Consider the following 20886-nt stretch of genomic DNA (forward strand, 5'->3'; position numbering starts at 1 on the left):
ATCGGTATTACTTCGTTCAGTTACGTATTGCTATATTAGACTTTCTTGTCGAAAACATTAGCGTTACTTATTTTAAAATAGTTGATCTAGCTATTATTAAATAGAGTAAAACTCTCCCATTATTAGTTGCATTGAAATAGAACACATGCTATGAACTGTTTATCTCTATGAATTATATCTGCTAACCGCTAAAAGGGAACTTTTACAAAGAATAATTTAGCAGAGAGATTTAAAAGCGAGTTCTTCCTGTTAAAGTCTATTGAATATGTATAGCCACACTCCTCGAGTATAGACTTGCTTGTTTCGCTTAACACTTAGATCTTAAGGTTGAGGCAAGTAGCAATTAAGACTAGCTCCTCTGAAACTCAGCTCGTCGCTGAAATCTGGATATTGACAGATATTTGCTAGATAATGCTGTAACTGATTGTTGCTGGAAGCGTTATGATTGCACACAGATTTGTCCTAGTCTCTTAATTCCTGAGAAATACATGGCAAGAAAATAAAAATGATGCACGATCCTCTTTGTATCTGGGTTTTATCATATTATTATGTAGAAATACTATAATAAAGAGAGTTGAGAAGCTGGTGAAAATTTAGATTCTCACGCTGTGGAATTTTATAAAAAATGCCTTTTTAATTTTTTAAATTTCAGTTTCTGTATTGAAATATTCTGACCTTTTGAAGAAATGAACCCGCCATAAAATATCTGACTTTTTAATAATACAAAGATATGTTTTTGTATTATTTAAAAAAGTGAGAATCGTACAATTTGATATTATGTTACTGCAAGAATTAATTTTATTATCTTAAATTTTAAAAATTAAGCATTAAGATTTAAATTATTACTGCTGTCGTGTATTTATTATTACTCTCTGGCGTGTATTTATTATTACTCTCTTGTCGAAAACATTAGCGTAACTTATTTTAAAATAGTTGATCTAGCTATTATTTTTTTTTGTTTTGTTTCTTAAAAAAAATATGTATACTATATATTTTTTTCTTTTTATTCTTGGCTTTAAGTCTTTGGAGTTAGATGTTACTGGATCTTGTTCGTTATTTTATTATGACGACGTTTCGACAGTATACATATGTCTTTTTTAAGTCTCTTGAACGTAGATTCCTACTGAATTAAAATTGTTAAAAACTAGACAAAAGCACAATAACACATATTAAACTATTATTTTCATTGTTTAGAGACATCACACTTTAGTATAGAGCACTATGCTAGAAAATACGTGCTCTATACTAAAGTGTGATGTCCCTAAACAATTAACATAATAGTTTAATATGTGTTATTGTGCTTTTGTCCAGTTTTAAACAATTTTAATTCTGTAGGAATCTACGTTCAAGAAACTTGAAAAAGAAATATACTGTCGAAACGTCGTCATAAAAATAAAATAATGAACAAAATCCAGTAACATCTTTGTAACCCCAACGACCTAAAGCTATTATTAAATAGAGTTATACCCTCCCATTATTAAAGTTGCATTGAAATAACAATAGAACACAGACTTAAAACTATTTATTTCTATGTACTATATCTGCAAATTCATCTCTAAAGGGCGCTTTACAAAGATAGGCAGATGAATAGTATTTAGCGGAATATAAAGCGAGTTCTCTCTGTTAAAACCCACTGAATATGTATAGCCGCACTTCTCGAATACAAACAGTATAGACTTGCTTGTCTCGCTTTACACTTAGATCTTAAGCTCGAGGCAAGTAGCAATTAAGACTTGTTACTCTGGAATAATGCTGCATCGCCGAAATCTGGATATTGTCAGATATTTTATAAATAATTGAGTGTGATATTGCCGTAATTGATTGTTGTTGGAAGCGTTGAGATGGAAGGGTAGCGGTCGAGGACAATGTGGCAGGTGACGAAGTTGATTAATTTAGGTTGCTGTGTAATCTGAATTGATATTAATGGGTTTTTGACTGGGTAATATTTGCTTTATATCTACCTTAACTATACCGTTTGTGATAATAACACTGTTACCTCCGACTAATAACAACTTCTTACTAGAAAACCAGTATTTCTACTAAAATTTAATAAATATAAAAAACAGGGTGTCCCCTTTTCATATGTTTGGAAGGTTTGTCGTTTATGAATAGAGATACAAAAAAACGGTTTTACATCACTTATGAAATTAAAGATGCTACATACAGATTTGTCCTAGCTCTCTTAATTCCTGAAGTACAGGGAAAAATTGAAAATGTTGCATTTTTGACCCCCTCCGTATCTCGGTTTTCTTATAACATATATACAAATACTATAATAGAGAGAGAAATTTTGAAGATTTGGATTCTCACGCTGTGGCCTTTTACAAGAAATATCTTTTTAATTTTTTAGATTTCAGTTTCTGTATCAAAATATTCTGACCTTTTAAAGAAATGAACCCGCCATAAAATATCTGACTTTTTAATAATACCAAGATATGTTTTTGTACTATTTAAAAAAGTGAGCGTCATACAATTTATTATGTTGCTGCAAGAAATAATTTTACTACCTTAAATTTTAAAAATTAAGCATTAAGATTTAATTAATTATAATAGACTCTCTTATCGAAAACATTAGCGTTACTCATTTTAAAATAGTTGATCTAGCTATTATTAAATAGAGTAAAACCCTCCCATTATTAGTTACATTGAAATAACAAGGGAACACAGACTTAAAACTATTTATTTCTATGTATTATATCTGCAGATTCATCTCTAAAGGACACTTTACCAAAGATATGCGGATGAATAGTATTTAGCGGAATATAAAGCGAGTTCTCTCTATTAAAACTCATTGAATATGTATAGCCGCACTTCTCGAATACAAACAGTATAGACTTGATTGTCTCGCTTAACACTTAGATCTGAAGCTCGAGGCAAGTAGCAATTAAGACTGGTTCCTCTGGAATACAACTGCGTCGCCGAAATCTGGATATTGTCAGATATTTTATGAATAATTGAGTGTGATAGTGCTGTAATTGATTGTTGTTTGAAGCGTTGAGATGGCAGGGTAGCGGTCGAGGAGAATGTGGCAGGTGACGAAGTTGATTAATTTAGGTTGCTGTGCATTCTGAACTGATATTAATAGGTGATTAACTGTGCCGTTTGAAATAATAACACTGTTACCTCCGACTATAACAACATTTTACTAAAAAACGAGTATTTCTACTAAAATTTAATAAATATAAAAAACACAGTATCCTCTTTTTATATGTTTTGTAATGTTTCTCGTTTATGAGTAGAGCCACAAAGAAACTGTTTCCACATTACTTTGCTACTTTTTTTATGAAACTAAAAACTCTACACACAGATTTGTCCTAGCCCTCTTAATTCTTGAAATGCAGGGCAAATTTAAAAATGATGCATTTTTTGACCCCTCTTCGTATCTGGGTTTTATCATATTATTATGTAGAAATACTATAATAGAGAGTTACCGAAAAGCTGGTGAAAGTTTGGATTCTCACACTGTGGCATTTTTATAATAAACTCCCTTGTCGAAAACCTTAGCGTTATTTATTTTAAAATAGTTGATCTATCTATTATTAAATAGAGTAAAACCCTCCTACTATTAGTTGCATTGAAATAACAAGTTAACACCGAGGTTAACACAGACTTAAAACTATTTATTTCTATGTATTATATCTGCAAATTCATCTTTAAAAGGCACTTTACAAAGATAGGCGGATGAATAGTATTTAGCGGAATATAAAGCAAGTTCTCTCTGTTAAAACTCATTGAATATGTATAGCCACACTCCTCGAATACAAACAGTATAGACTTGCTTGTCTCGCTTAACACCGAGATCTTAAGCTCGAGACAAGTAGCAATTAAGACTCGTTCCTCTGGAATACAACTGCATCGCTGAAATCTGGATATTCTAAGATATTTTATGAATAATTGAGTGTGATAATGCTGTAATTGATTGTTGTTGGAAGCGTTGAGATGGCAGAGTAGCGGTCGAGGACAATGTAGCATGTGACGAAGTTGATTAATTTAGGTTGCTGTGTAATCTAAATTGATATTAATGGGTTTTTGAGTGGGGATTATTTACTTTATGATATTTATATTAACTATACCGTTTGTGGTAATAAAACTGTTACCTCCGATTATTAACAATTTCTGACTAGAAAACTAAAACCAGTATTTTTAGAACAATTTAATAAATATAAAAAGATAAATTGTGCAATGTGTCCCATTTTCCTGTATATTGCAGAGTTTTTGTTTATAAGTAGAAATACAAAGATGCTGTTTTTTCATATTATACTCTATACTAATTTTTTATGCAACTAAAAATGCTACAAAGATATTTGTCTTAGCTCTTAGCTTGAAATGCAGCGAAATTGAAAATGTTGCATTTCTCGATCCTCTTTGTATCTCGGTTTTCTCCCCTAGAGTCCCATAGAGATTTTCACGTAGAATTTAATGGGTAAGTAACTAGATTTTTTCTGCGAGCTGTCATTCTTGAAATATTACCTAAACTAATGTTTTGTTAAATGGGATATACCATGTATATTATATTTTTAATTTATTTGCCGCCGTATGAGTTTTCTTAAATTATAACATACTCTATGCTTATATTTTTATTGTTATTAAATAACATTTAATTTAGTAAATAAAATTTAATTAATTTTAAACTAGGTTTATTTAGGTACGTTAAAAAGTTAAAAAATATATTATTTACTTTGTTTATAAAAGTAAATATAGAATAAAGAAAATAACAAAATATACACAGAGAATGTCCCATTAAAAAAACATATCAGTTTGAGTCATATTTCGGAAATGACATCTCCCAGCCAAAAACTATTTACAGACACGGAGAGGGTCGAAATATTTTCAAATTCGCCCTGTAAATCACAAACCAAGAGCCTAGGACAAATCTGTGTGTAGCATCTTTAGTTTCATCAAAAAGTAGCATAGTGATGTGAAAATCGCATCTTTTTTTACCTACTTATAAACGAAGTGCCCGGTGGCGTAGAGGTACAGGCTCTCGTCTACTAATCTCAAGGTAGTGGGTTCGAATCCCACACCCGGCATTCTATCAGCTGACTATGTTTATTAAAATAAAAATAGTTTGGGTACCTAGGTCGACTCAGCCTTAAATAAGTACTTGGGATCCACAATCCTGAGGTAATAATAGGCGGTTGAAGCATAGTGCTAGCCACATTACCTTCCTTGTATACCGAACGGCTATAGTATGGCAAGCTGTACCTTGCTAGTCCCAAGGCGTTAAACGCTATATACGGGAGCTATTATTATTATAAACGAGAAACCCTGTAAACAGACGAAAACTTTTTTTTTTGTACCGGGTCACCCGGTACAATTTGAAATAATACAATAATTCGCTGAATTTAAAACCAAATTTTCCAACTAATAAATAACCATAAATGCACAAATATGTATTACTATAAAATTAAAGCTTTGGGTAATGGTACTAATATATCAGGACAACAGAATAAAGTGGCACAATGTTCCAAGATTACCTAATTTAAATAAGAGAGTAGCTATTTAAGCTTGACATATTAGATAGTTCAGTCCATTTCAAAGTGGTTAATGCTTTCCAGACTAAACGGGGAGCGTGTTAAGCTAATGGCTAATGAAGATAGCCTTAATTGAAGAATAATAAAATCAATTCGGGTTTTAAAAAGGTATATGTCATGTTAGATTTATAGGGCAACCAAATTAGAGGACTCATCTATTGTCAATAACATGAGAGTGGCTGCTTTTCAAAGTAGAACTCCACATATGCCACATAACATGAAAAAATATTTTGAAAAAATAATTATTTTATGCAGTGAACGGGAAAGGAAACATTCTAAGCATTTGAGTTCATCTAGCGAATTTTTGTCATATAATTAATTATACGTTTATCTAGTTTGAATTCTGTAATAATTAAAATATATTTTAAACACTTATATTTTATTACTTTTGAATATACCGTGTTGGCAACTGTTAGTCTTGGGTCGGTATTTATATGTGTGGAAGTAAATCGCATAGGGATCTTATTAAGTCGGAGTGAGAGAAATGCGACGGAGTGCTGTTGCGGCGTTGCCGGTACGTCTTTCCCTATCAAGTAAAGTTAAATCACGATTGCAAACTGCTTATTTTTAAAAGATTTTTTTTCGGAAAGATAACTAGATAAAATCATTAGAAATGTTTCTGAGCATCTGAAATGGAATTACAAGGATATATTTAGGGTGTCATTTTTTTATAACGAGAAAACGTCAGTAATCGCGATAATTTAAAAACTCAACATTTTAACACATAACACGCCATAACTCAAGAAACACTTTAGATATTGAAACTTTTTTATTTTGGAGATAGGATCTTTTACGATATGTTTACATAAGAAAAATTCGATAAGGTTGTTTTTTCCATTCAAAAATTGTAAACAACCCTTCTATTTACTTTTAGAGCATAGCAATTTTTAGCAGTCGTGTAATTTTTTTATTAATAAAGATTTTTGCTTACTGTCCACGAAGAAAATACAGCAGAAATATTAAGAAAGTTTTTGAAAAAACTACAATCAATTATTTCTAATAGATTTTGAGATATCGATTTTTGAATTCAGAGTTCTAATAGCCCGACCACTGTCGAAAACCAACTCAATTCCACTTATTTTTACCAAAAATGCAAGTGTTTCTAGCTTACATTTAAAAATTTTCAAGCTACAGGAAAAATTACAATGGCTCGTTAATAAATAAACAAATAAAGTATCACGAGACGTAATTAAATCGTGAAGCTGAACGCATGACGTACACCTTTCCCTAGAACTTTAAGTACTAACAGAGGTACTGATTGGGTCGACCGGCCAACTGCGACAAATCTGCTATATCCCCTTCCACGTCTCTTAGCAATGTGAACAATTTCTCGATTCATTTCATACGTTTGGCAACGTGTTTACTGTTCTCTCTTTGTTCAGTACATTATAAACGCATTGTACTCTTCTTACATATGGAAATCTCGACCCAAGACTAACCTTTGCCAGCCCTTAGAGACTAACCTCACAAGCCCAACCCAAGACTAACCTCACAACCCTACAATATTTAATTTTTGTTTAACGAAAAGTATATAACCGCCACCTAAATGTTATCAACTAATAAATCTATTTAAATATTTGAGAAGTGTTTAAGTAGTTGATAAAGCTGCTCTTCATTTTAGGTTTAGAAAAGTTTAAAAAGCTCCTCTTAAAACAGAACACACATTTTTTGTTAATTATTATAATTTTCTTTTTCATTTTTTTTAAGTAAATCATGTATTCTACTTTTTCTTACTACTTTTTAATTAGAAATACCTAATAGTAAGGCTCCGTATATTTTGAGCAAAATGTTTTCACAAAGTATACTGATATTTTGATATAATTTTCCACAATATTTATTATCTATTTTACTGTAGAGCTATAATTAATTAACCGTGGCATCCCTCTTGGCACAGTTTGCCTGTATACTGTTACGTTAAGATAAATTTCATACATCCTGCTTGGTATTCTGCAAGAGACGAGTAAACATTGAAATTGTGTTACATTAACAGTATTGTGGACGCAAAATGGTATGAGAACAATCAAAACTATACGCAGTAACTGAAACGTGTCATCTTCACATCGATTGTGCTTATTTCGCTTGAAATAACATCTGAATTTACAACATTTCAGTCACTCACCCTTTAAAGCCTCTATTCAGAATTTACTAAACGGATATTGTCCAACATTTTCCTCTATTTTACCATAAAATTATTTCATACCCTTTGAAATAAAATATTTTAGCTAGGTATTGTTTTTATCAGTATTTTTTTAAAAAAACTGGCTAAATAAAGGTAGGTTCATATACACGCGAATTGCGAAAACGGAATTGCGAATATTGTTGTTATTGGTATATTTCAAAAAAATACGGAGGAGGCAAAATTGACAGAAACTTGTTTTAATACTCGTATTTTGCGAATTCGCATAATTTGAAATCTGGGGGGCGAGAACATTGAGACTGATTTAATTTTTGCGAAGAATCGCTGCGGATTTTCAGTTTTTAGCTTATAATATGTCATATCTTGTCATTTATTTCTTGTTTTGGTTATAATAATATAAACATTGGTTAAGATGGGATAAACTGAAAAGGTATGGAAAAATTGTACATAATTTTTTATAATCTATTTTTTTTAATTTGTAGTACGAAGTTCAATGTTTTGACTGCAAACTGGTAATGGTGTTGGAAAATTTGTAAAACAATCGAGAATCAAATTTGAAAAGATATTCTGTGGTAGTTTCTAAATGTTTTTTCACACTTAATTCCCATTTATTGCACAAAATTGTAATATACTCCTTGCGGTTTTCATTTTTTAAATATTTCACATGTTCCATTGTTCTATGTTTTTTATACTTTTGTATTTATTTTTATTAATGGAAAAATAGATATAATCGTCTAATGTTTTTAGTGTCTTGTCCTGGCCGATTAAAAGATGCCCAAATCGTATTTTTAATCATATCTCTTTTTTTTTCAAATAGAACGAGTGTGGCTCATTAGAATATTTGGAAAAAGCATTTTTTACGAATAATTTCGTACCACATACTTAGTATTTCGAATAAAATTGTTGTTATGAACCGCATTGTACAATTTCAAATAAACCATATGCGAAAATGTCAAAAATTGACATATCATATGTCATTCTAATCAGAGTATCATTTTCTATCGAATAAAGTAAAAAAATAATGAGGATGCCATTTAAAAGAAAAGTTTGTACTCATTTCCTGTGAAACAGGAATTGACCGGAAATAATTGAATACGTCAATCAACACTAATTTATGTCATTTACTAACATACCAAATCTCGTTTTTTTATCTGAAAAAATAAAAAAGTTATAGGGGTGAGCCACTTTTGAGACGCACCCGGTATATCTTTAAAAATAGTATTAAAGAAGTTTGACTATATAGCGATAGTACATAAACTTTTTAAGTAAATCAAATCAGACAATATAAAATCTATTAACCCTAGAATTCTAACGTTTTGTACACTGGAAAGTCAGTTACCTGTAGCGACTAGACAACTTTTTAATCCATGAGGATATTTCAAAGTTTTTATTTTTTTCTCCTATTATAAGCTTAATGCTACGTAAAATACAAAATTTAAAGATTGTGACACATCTAGCAGTACTTACCTTAGAATTTGATGATCTGTCAGTGACAAAATTAAAGAAATTTGACAAGCGATAATTCATAAACTATGTATAATTACTAGATATTTGGCAATCTAGCCAGCTATAGTATGTACTCATATTTAGTAAAAATTAAGATTATTTTATTTATTAATATTAAGATTTTTTTGCCAAAATTACCTTATTTTCATTACTAATTATGAATACCTCTTTTATAAATTTAATTTTTGTATTTATATTTTTTAACATTTATTTAATTATAAAAGATTATTTAAAAAATACTGCTGTGTGCGTAAAATAAAGATACTTCAAAAATATTTTGAGGATATTAAAACAACGTACATTTTATATAAATAAAACCAATTTATTGATTTCAAGATACATATTCTTAGGAACAAATAAACACTAGATAAATTTACATTATATATAGTTAGTTTATTCACCTAAAAGTATTGTCACAATTTATACATGTAAAATTTAGCAGTCACAAATATAGCAAAACAAATAATCCTTTAAAATGTTTAAAATAGATAAAACTATTTTTTGAATAAAATAGACCATTATTTAACAAAATATAAGAATTATAATGAATATTTATAAAAAAATCAAAATACAATGTTGGGGGCTTGAAATGAGAAGGGATCGAGGACACTCTGCCATATCATTTTCTACAGTGTGTCCCAGAAATAAGTGCAAGTATTTTAAGGGGTGGTAGATCTGGTCAAAAGAAACATTTTTTTCTCTTTACCATTTTTCAAATAAGTCCAAAATAACCGAGTTATTTTACTCGGTTACTACTTTACTACTTTAAATTTAGATAACCACTGGATCTTTTATGGATTTTCTTTCATGTAAATTTAATCTACTACCTATGTTGCCATATTATCAAGAAACGTTATGTTTTTTAACTTAAAACTAAAAAAATTTCCAAATTTTCAATTTTTTTTTTGCAAAAAAACCTCATAGGTGTGTTTCTGAGGCCGAAATATAGTACCAGTTAAAATACTTGCACTTATTTCCGGGACACCCTGTATATAGAATGTTATCGACAGTCATTCCTAAGCCTTGACACCTGCTCTGACACCGTTGTTATCTTTGAATAGTTTGTTATATATGAACTAGTTCTGTTAAAAGTGTTTATATGTTTTTATACACCTTTTGTGCTTTTTCAAAATCCAAATTTGTTAAAATGTACAACAGCATAAAGGGATGTAGATACTACTTAATTTTCAAAATATTGTTGCTAAAGTTAGGTTATAGATAAAAAATGATATATTTTTCTAAATACAAATTTTGATCTTTATTATAATGATGTTGTAATCTAAACTTTATAACCCACACGTTTCATAAAAATCTTCTGCAGTTCATTCAAAAAATAGTTTCAAATATTTTTGAAAATAGACCGCAAATTGCATTTTTTTAAATCAGGTAAATAAGATACAGTTTAAAATCAAGATAATACAACTTTTAAAAAAATAAATCATATAATATCATTTTTTGTTGCAAGAATCTTGGTTTATTTTTTAAGAAAATAGATATAATGTGAAATATACATCTAAGAATGCATCAGTATGCCCTTTTATACAATTTTAGGAGTATAACAGACATAAATTGTTACGTACATTTACAGGGTGGAAATGCCTTATTTGTTTTAATTATTTCTAAAGTGTGTTTCCAATGATGTAATTATTTGCTAAAAAAATATAATTTACCAGCGTGTACCAGCGACATCGTTCGCGTCGAATTAATCATTTGTAATGGTGATGATAAAGCAAAGCAAGAATTTCCATTAACATACAAACTGGATAAAATTTTCTCACATTTATGTATGTCAGCATGAGAAAAAACAATATGGCGATATTATTATATAACTTGGTAATATTTGAGAGGTAGTTTCATCTCGTTGGAATTTAATAATAATAATAGCTCCCGTATATAGCGTTTAACGCCTTGGGAGTAGCAAGGTACAGCTTGCCATACTAGAGCCGTTCGGTATACAAGGAAGGTAATGTGGCTAGCACTACGCTTCAACCACCTATTATTACCTATGAGAGGCGTTTGAGAGGCGTTTTCACCCTCTTGGAATTTAGGATTCGAGAAACCCCTCCTAATCGAACCTCCACACCCCACAATCAATCCGTTTGCCAAAAATCAGCTTTAAACGTCAAGCAGTTTAAGCAGAATCGTGATTACTCAATGGTCATATTTTATGAAACACCCTGTATAAATTTATAAAAAATCTTAAAATATGTAAGACAATAAAATAAAATATACATGTTTAAGAGTTTTTCCGAAAAACTCACCGGTTTTAAATAAAAAATATTTTAATATTTGAGGGATAGTTCACCCTCTTAGAATTCAAGTTTCGAAAAATCCCTTCTAATCGAACCTCTACACCCTAAAGTTAATCTGTTTTCCAAAAATCAGCTTTTTACGTCAAGCGCTTTAAGCAGGATCGTGATTAATCAATGACCAGATTTTTCAAAACACCCTGTATATATTTTTAAAAAATCTTAAAATATGTACGAAAACAAAATAAAATATACGTGTTTAAGCGTTTTTTCGGAAACTTGACCGTTTTTTAAATAAAAAATATTGTAATATTTGAGGGGTGGTTTCACCCTCTTGGAACTGGAATTTCGAAAAATCCCGTCTTATCGAATCTCTACACCCTAGAATCAACTTGTATGCCAAAATTGAGCTTCTTACGTTGAGTGGTTTGACCAGGATCGTGATTAATCAGTATGTCAGTCACTTAAGAATTTTATATATTAGTATAGATAAGCTCCATTTTATGAGAGTTGCATTTCATTTATTGTGATTGAAAGCAAGTACTAGTAGTGTTTTAGATGGCACATTCTCGTATAATAATCAAATTATAAAGTTTACTCTGTGACACCGAAAACGTAGCACAGACCGGTTTTACACAGGAATATAATGTATCTAAACTCTAAAAATAATTGAATATCACTTACTTTTCAACTGAAAGTAAATACAGCTTGTTTCAAAAAATATGTGCCATCTCTCGTGGGAAGATTCCTGACGTAAAAATAAGACTTATTTTTCATACCAACATACGTCTGACTGCTTTGTTTCGTACCAACAGGGTGTTAAAGTCTTAATATAATCTCTCGATTTATTATAAATTTTTCCCCAGTACTTTTAGTGATTCGAATGAAATTTTGAGGGTAGGAGTTACTATAAATGCTACATATTTTAATGCTAAAAAAGGGACGTGCATATGGGTTATCAACTTGTGTCTAGACAAACCAATTCTACTTTGGCTTCGGAGCTTCTGCACATGCGCAGAGATTTATTTCGCGTTTTATCATAATCAATGAATTAACACCCTCCAAATAACCACGCTAACCAACCCGCCAAATAACTAAACCAATCCAACCAAAAAGAGTGAAACCAATGCAATCAAATCACGCTATAAGCAAAAAAATATATAAAAAGTCTTGGTCCGGCGTGAGATTTGAACCACGGACCATTCGCTTACGAAGCAATGACCTCAATCACGGAGCCACAGTTGCTCTTGCGACACTGCCTATACCCAGGCGTTACTTTCCGCCGTAGTTATTTAAGTAAGCAGATCAACTTATTACGCATGCGGAAGTTCGAAAGCCAAAATAGAATTGGTACCTCTAGACACAAATGGGTTATCACTTCCGAATATTTTTCAAAAAAAAAACATGTGCGCCACTGACTTTCTTCTTTTGATATTAAAATTGTGGCTGTTTAATGCCAATTAAAAGTTATCTCTTGATATTTTTGTCGAATTCGGCCTCCTTCATTAAATAAACGCAATTTTATTAATCACAATTAATAAAAATTAAAATATAAATAAAATTAATAAATTATATATTTTACCTAATTTATTATTAAATATTATGATTATTAGTCAACCAATTTTAAATAAAAAAATATAATGGTATTTAAGATAATTACAAAAAAAACAAATCTTAAAAGTTTAACATCCTGTAGGTAACTCTAAAACTATGCATTTCCATACCATGTTTATAGGAACTTTTTATCATATTTTTAACGAGGAATCAATGAGTACTTTTAATTAAATTTAAAACCTTATTACTCAACGATGACTGTTCGTGCCATGAACTTTGATACGGCTAATGTCGAGGATGCCTCTGTGAAGCCGTCTCAGATACTAGCTTTTGTTAAAGCCCTGAGACTGTATGATGAGTTATAACTAACTCGATATAACTCAAGAAACAGGAACACACAATAGATTTGTAAGGTCCCGGTGATTAACCCCTCTCCTAAACATTCTACATTCTATATTTCATTTTGCAAGTTAATGATATAATTTTTTTAAAGGTTGCTATTAGACTTGGACCGAGGCAAATTAATAAAATTACGTTTATCTCATCAAGGAGGCCGAAATCCACAAAATATCAGGAGACAACTTTAAATTTATTATTAAACTGCTTACACTATTTCGCTAACAACATAAAAAAAAGTCAGTGACGTACATGCTTCTTTTAGAAAAATATTCCAGTGATAACCCATATGCACGTCCCTGGTGAATATGTTGGCACCTTTTTAGCTTTAAGATATATTGCATTTATAATAACTTTTACCCTCAAAATTTCATTGGAAACGCTAAAAATACTTATTATAATAAATCGAAAATTATAATAAATCGAAAAAATGTTACGACTTTAACCTCCTGTAGCTACAAAACAAAACAGAATCGGATCTATGTTAATATGAAAAATAAAGAGCACAATTGTATATAGCACACTGTATTTTCTGGTCGTAGATTGGGGGCCGATTTTGCTAACGAGTAGTAAGCCCAGTTTGAGTGTAAATATTAGTATAAAGTATCATTCTGTCTATTCAAATCAAATATTGTCTACCGTAAAACGTGCTTGTAATATACCGTACAAAGCGGCCGCTTCAGACAACGCCGTGCCGTTTTTTCCGAGCCGAACGTTTTGAAGAAACACACAAATTGCAAGTACATACACGCTGTTTAGCAGTACCGCTTTGTAGGAAACCGAGGCTTTAATCCAACGGAGAACAAGTTGTCGGCGGTCGACAAAATTGAAAAACATTTGTGCGAACGTCAACGGTTTCTAATGGGCCGTATCTGTTAAAATCTAAAGAGAACTTGAATAATTATAGTTAGATATTTTAAATAGTTTTTTTCTTTGTTCTTTGTGTTTTTTGTTTCCGACAAAGAGGGGAGATATACTTACTGAAAATTTAAACTTTTTTTTTTTTTTTTTTTTTTTTGTTTTATTAGTAAAATACCGCTGACAAGTTTGTCTCCGTTGGATCATCAGTAGACCAGCAGCACTGTTTATAAAAAATAACTATTTTATTTTGTAGATTTTCTTACTGGGCAAGTGGCGAAATACCCAGAAGACATTTTGGGAAAACAAATTTCAAACGCGAAAATATTTGACATTCCTACTATTTTATCTCTGTTACCGTACTTTACCAATCTGATAAACCTGATTTGACACCGGAATACAGCCTTTGAACCAAAATGCATCAAATTTATTTTATAAAAGTTGCAATATAAAAATATAAAATATTTAATATAGTACAGGGTTGAAGTAGTACCGTTTTGGTGTATTTTACGGGGTTTTTCGTTTATGAGTAGAGATACATGATGCGGTTTTCATATCACTGTTATGAAATTAAAGATGCAACACACAGATTTGTCCTAGCCTTTTGGGTTTCTGAAATACACGCTAAATTTGAAAATCTTGCATTTATCGTTATTCGGTTATCGTATAATTTATCAAAATGGTGAAAATTGAATTCTATAATAGAGCTCATTATATGGAATCCTGTTGCGTAATTATTTTTCATGAGGGGTGCTGTCATTTTCCGAAATATAAGGTCAAACCTGTTTTAATGGGACACTCAGCATATTATTGTTTTAATTTTGATTCATTATTACAAAATGACAGATCCCAGCAAGAAAATGGTTAGGCCATCTTTAGTTTCATTAAAAGTGGCACAGTGATGTGAAAATCGCATCATAAACGAGAATCCATAAAATACACGAAAGTGGGACACTAAAAGTTACAACATTGGAAACACACTATCACTTGTTAGCCAGAAGCGGAAAGAATTATGAGCATGATTATTAAGCAGTTGGAGAGTTTGATTGATTTAGTTTGGAACACTTTCACTTAAATTAAAATATTATCTTACTTTATTCCCATTTTACAAACAAATATTTAGTATACGTTGTTGAGCCAACGCCAATGTTTTCAGCAAAAAATGAGAGATATACAAACCAAAACAGTCACTTTTCTTTGTCACTTCCGTATCGTCCCTGAGGTTATCTGAAACAACAATAATCACCAATTAGTATTGTTAGAACTCTATTCTTTTATTGATTATATTACTTTGAATATGACAAACAATGATTCAATATTGAAACTAAAAGAAATTCGGACCTACTCCCCGGGTGACTTTATTTATTTTTTGATTAACACAAGGTGTCGGTCAGAAGGATCACTGACCGTTATCAGAGTAAAATTAAACTAGTTCCTATAACTACTGAGTTTTTATACTGCGGCCAGGCAATAGTTGGGTGCAGTAAACCATGAGGTTTTAGAATGCACCCATTGGAGCGTTTTATCAGTGGTTGCCATATCGTAGATATTTCGGTACTAGGATTGCTAAAGAATGACATTATTGTTTGCTATAAAAACTTCTTCTTCAAATTTATGCTTTTTTTCAATGAGGTTCCCTGTGGACAACCTGAGCTTCCGACTACTTTGTATTGTGCTGTGTTGGTCAAACGTGGTCCGCGATACCTAATTTCATTGTTTCACCTTTTTGTACATGTTTTTTGCTCCGCTAAGTCGTGCACTTAGAAGACGTTTAGTATCTCCAATATACGACTCACCGCATTTACAAGTTACCTGGTAGATGCACTCTTTCTCTTTTGCAATGATTTCCGGTCTTGTTTGTGTTAGAGCGCTTCTTAGAGTCGATCCAGGTTTGAAATCCAGTTTTTTTAAAACAACTCAGTTATTTTGGGCTCATTTGAAAAACAGTACCAAGGGAAAATATGTTTCTTTATCTTTTATCGAGATCACCACCAGCCTTGAAAATATTTGCACTTATTTAAAGGCTCACCCTGTATCTCTGTATCTAAAAAACCTGACTGTTTTTTTACTTGACTTAAAGCCAAGAAAAAATTATGAGGGTGGTTCGAACTCTATTCCGGAAACTTCGGCAGCATATTCTGCAGATAAAAATAAGTGAAAAGTTCGTATAAATGCTGTGTCCTAAAATGCTTCGTTTCGGAGATACAAGTGTAGAAGTTTCATTTTTATTTGGATTTCTTTAAAATAATTTATGAAAAATATGTAAATATTTGGATGAAAATTGGTGTTTGGGGGGTTTTTGATATGAGAAATTTGATTTTGATATCAATTTGACTCATACTTTTAGAGACTGCTACATATTTTTAACTGGTTTGAAGAGTAATAACTTATAGTACATACCTGTATAAAACTACTGATAAAAAAATATACATTTACGACATTTTTGTATAAAAAAGGTCTCTTGAAAAAAATCGCTACAAGTAATGGTTCTCAGATATTTGGAATCGAAATTACCAATACCTGTCATTGACATAAATTAAAAATGTTACCTAAATAGTTATTAGACTGAAATCATAAATTTGAAATGTTCTTGTGCCAAAAGTTCAGCAAAAACTGTCTCATCATCATTTCTTGGCGAAGAATTTATGATTAATTTATAAAAATAAAATTTCGGAATTTATTATTTCAGTCAAATAACTATCTACTCAATACGTGTTTATTGTCAGCCAATGACATGTATTGATATTTCCATTCTAAATATCTTGAGAACAATTTTTCCCTTAGCGATTTTTACCAAAAGGCTATTTTACGTAAGAAGTCGGAAAAATCGAAATAAAAGATAAATTTCTACACCATTAATTCGAAACTAAGCATTTTTAGGACATACATTTTATACGAACTTTTTTACTTATTTTTATCTGGAGAATATGCTGCCGAAATTTGCAGAATATGCTGCGGAGGTTTCGGACCACCCTGTATAAAAAAAAAATATATAATCGAGAGGTCAAAGAAAAGAATCAAAAAACATATCTATATATTCACTGAAATGTGCCATAACAGGTAGAAGGTGTGTTACTATAAAATTACTTGAGTACAATAGCAATAATATTTAGATATTACCATTCCCACATTTATAATTCAAATGCATTAAAATAATTAATGACCAATAAATTTATAATTTTATAATTTTTAAAATTTAATTTTTAAAAATTAAGTTTTTTTTTTTTTTTATTATTTGTATTTTGCAATTTTGTTTAAAAATCACACAATTACAGAAAAGCGTCCTCAAAAAAGTTTATATTTTTTAAATGTATTAATTCTAAAAATTTAATTTTTTAAATTCAGTAACGTTACTCAATTTTGTTCATAATAAAATTTAAAAATAACTATCTTATACTCAAATTGAAATTTGAGCATAAACTTTTTTTTGACAAAAGCGTCACAAAGTTTTTAGAGATAAAAATATTTGCCCAAATTAGATTTAAAATTATTTTTGACATATCACACTAAAAGATTAAACCACGAGTGGAATAAAAGCTTCCGGATAGAGGAAAATCCGAAAAAATACGCATATAAAACGAAATCTAGAGCGATTGAGCCTCGGAGAGCAATCACGACAGCGTAATCTAGTTGGGGATGTTCAGGTTTCTAAAATGTTGAATTTTGATGCCAATGCAAATAGAATCTTTTTAACTTGGAATAATAGATTTTTACGTGTTAAAAAACACAGTCTTCTTTTAAACTTTATAAAAAAAAAAAAAAAAAAATTTTTTTGTTTTATATTTCATCTGCAAATTTTAAATGTAAATCAGTTTGAAATATCTTTTTATATTTTAACTTTGCTGATTATATTTGGATTCAAATTTTACAAAATATTTAATAAAATCAGGGTGCTACAAATTCGAGGTACGAGCATTGGTATCTCGGTAACCGTAATAGATACGAACATGGTTAAATTGGGGCAAAGTTGCGTTTTGTGGTGTTCACCAAGATGCCATCAAAAAGTTTTTAAAAATTTCAAAGGATTGCTGAGTTTTAGGAAAAACGGATTTTTTTGAAATCAATTTAAGTTTTTTCCTGTCGTTACTTTAAAGAAAATCAAAACTAATTACACACATTCTCACTTAGCCACTTTATTAGGGCTATCTGACAGCATTACAGATTTTAAATTAAGCTAAAATTTGTGAGATACAGGGAATAACAATTTTTTTTAAATACGGACCTGCATTTTTTTTTTTATTTTCGGTTTTGAAGAACTCGGTCTCCTGAGTACAATGACTATGAAGCTTTATACTTTTTTTAGTTTTTGATACCTTAACAACAAAAAACTATATAATTATTATTTAAAATAATTTCAAGTCCGACTCTGTTTTTTTTTAATTATTTAATCTGATTATATTCATCGTAATATACATATTGATCAGCGCTAATTAACATTGAATAAGGAAAATCGAGCCAATTGGAAGATTCAACTAAATTATATCCAGGTCGAATTTAAGATATTATTTTTATTTATTTTATTGGCCAATTTTAAATATCAATTAGTGTGGCGATCTAATAATATGCGTAATATTCATGGTAGTTATTATAAATAAATGAACTTCTACAAACTAGTTTCTAATGTTCTACGAAAGGTTACGACCTCCTATTACTTTAAATTTATTTTCGACGTTCAATTTTATTTATAGCTCTTTGAACTTTCTTCTTATACTTCCAAAAGCATTTTGTATTCTTTATTCTAAATATTGAGATGTATTGATTTCACTTTTTTACAAATGACGTGAAGTAATGTATTCATTTGTATATTATTTTTAATATTTTATTTATTGCATTTGATTTTCAATATTCAATGTTTTACCCCACGTCATTTTTAGGTTTGAAAGCTTATCGATATTGTAACGATGAATAGATTAAATATTTAAAAATTTTTTTTTTTTTTTAAATTAAGTTTAAATAAATTGTGTTCAAACGTCTGAAACAAAAAAAAATATTAAGTGTGGCATATCATTGTACTCACCAGACCGAGTTCTTTCAAAATCTGAAATAAAAAATGCAGGTCCGCATTTAAAAAAAAAAAGTGGGCCTCTGTATCTCACAAATTGTTAGCTAATTTGAAAATCTAAAAATACTATCAGATAGCCCTTATAAAGTGGCTTTAGCAATTGAATTTTTTGATTTTCTTTCTTTAATCCTTTTTTTTTTGGAAAAAATAAAATTCATTTTCAAAAAATCCGTTTTTTCCAAGAAACTCAGCAATCCTTGAAATTTTTATAACTTTTTTGATGGCATCTTGGTGAACATCCGAAAGTGCAACTTTGCCCTAATTTAACCATGTTCGTATCTATTACGGTTACCGAGATACCAATGCTCATACCTAGAATTTGTAGCACCCTGTATACTAATATTGCAAACAATTGTTAGTTATTTGAAAGGAATGATCTAATAAAACTTATAACCACTAATAAAACTTATAACCACTGGAAGTACTTAATTATCCATCCTCTAATTTTATGATCTACTAGGTATTCTATATCATGACTTTACTCAGCATAATAGAACATATTATGATTAGCACTTTTTACAATAACAACTCAAGTGTAAATTTTTACATCAATAAAAACATTAATGTATATTTACTTCCTGTAAACATTTAACATATAAAATTTGTTTATTATCACATAATTTGTAAGCAACTGTAGTGTAACAACCCAAGTTTGTCAACAAATTTGAAGAGGTAATATTTTGGCCAACTGTAAAACAATTTAAATGAAAGAAAGGGACCTACGTTGTGCTAAATGTATTTTTACTGTGGTTACCTCGAAAGCGCTTCGACAGAAACAATATTTTAGGAAATTTTAGGAGAATAGGTTATATAAATGAAACGCTAAATTTGTAAATAGCCCTACTTATTTTATTAAATAAAATGAATGGAGTGCCGTACTCTGCCTGGAATTCACGAGTAAAAGAGCACTCAACAAGGCCCTTATTCTCACGCGGAATTACAAACATCGGCACGAATAGACAGTAAACGATTGTATTTAGATAACTTTAAACTGAAATTTTTTGAATATACATGTTATATATTTTTATACACACTTTGTTAGATCAAATAAATAAAGAAAAGCTTTAGAACAGAATCACAACAAGAAAAATTAAGTATATTCTTTAGTTAACAATAGTTAATTAATGAGAAAACATTTACTTTACCTTTAATAACATTTTTTGTCACAAAACTTACGAACTAAAATAACATCAATGTCTCTCTAACAGTAGTCTAAAAGCTATTATTTAACAACTATTATCTCTGTTCGTCGCCTGATTTCCCAGTCCCTAGTTAATGAATAATTTTTCAAAAATCAATAATTTTATTTATATGTATACAGAGTGTCTTAAAATTAAATGTTTCGTATTTAAAGAAATATGTCTATTTTTAAATAGGCGGTTCATCTCACAATATCCAATATAGTAAGAAATATAATGGAATGAGAATATATGTAGGTATGTAGGTTTATGTGCTCTATTCTTTTGAATAATAAATTTAAATTTATATTGATTATAGCCAATAATTTAAAAATTGCTTTTTTGTTCATTAAAATTATACCGAGTGCGTCTCAAAAGTGGCTCACCCCTATAACTTTTTTATTTTTTAGTT

Source organism: Sitophilus oryzae, unplaced genomic scaffold, assembly GCF_002938485.1.
Source record: "Sitophilus oryzae breed Bouriz unplaced genomic scaffold, Soryzae_2.0 scaffold_111_pilon_pilon, whole genome shotgun sequence".
NCBI lineage: Eukaryota > Metazoa > Arthropoda > Insecta > Coleoptera > Curculionidae > Sitophilus > Sitophilus oryzae.